This window comes from Callorhinus ursinus, unplaced genomic scaffold, assembly GCF_003265705.2.
Source record: "Callorhinus ursinus isolate GAN/ISIS: 27379988/994484 unplaced genomic scaffold, GSC_fseal_2.0 scaffold34, whole genome shotgun sequence".
NCBI classification, from domain to species: Eukaryota; Metazoa; Chordata; class Mammalia; order Carnivora; family Otariidae; genus Callorhinus; species Callorhinus ursinus.
In genome coordinates this window covers 9,537,619-9,538,233 of record NW_027397096.1, presented here as the reverse complement: position 1 = coordinate 9,538,233, position 615 = coordinate 9,537,619, and positions in this window count along the sequence as shown.

The window sequence follows — 615 nt, the reverse complement described above, 5'->3', positions numbered from 1 at the left end:
ACTACATCAAAAACTAATGATGTAATGTATGGTGATTAACATAACATAATAAAAAAAATGAAAAAAAAAAGTGGCCCCAGGGACATCCTCTGCCAAGGTGACAGCTAGAGAGTGCAGTCTATGCCCCAGAACGTGAGTCCTCACCAAACACCAGACCCACACCTACACTGTGGGACTTCCCAGCCTCCCGAACTGTGAGAACTGAATGTCTGCTGTTTATAAGCCCCTCTGTCTGTGCTGCTTTGTTACGGCAGCACACGGACTGGGGCGCTGAGTGTGTGGTGGTACCGAATTGTGCTTTGAATTTGCATTCTCTGGGAACCAGTGAAATTGAGCACTATTTGCATATGTTTATTTTTGGGCAGTGTCTGTTCAAATCTTTTGCCCACTTTTCTATTGTGTTGTCTTCCTTTTTCTTATTAATTGTGAAAGTTCTTTATTCTGAAAAGCAGTCTTTGGGTACCATATATTGCAAATATCTTTCTCACTTGCCTTTTCACTCTCTTGATGGTGTCTTTTCTTTTTAAGATTTTATTTATTTATTTGACAGACAGAATGAGAGAGAGAGAGCATGGGGGGGAGGGTCAGAGGGAGAGGCAGACTCCCCGCTGAGCA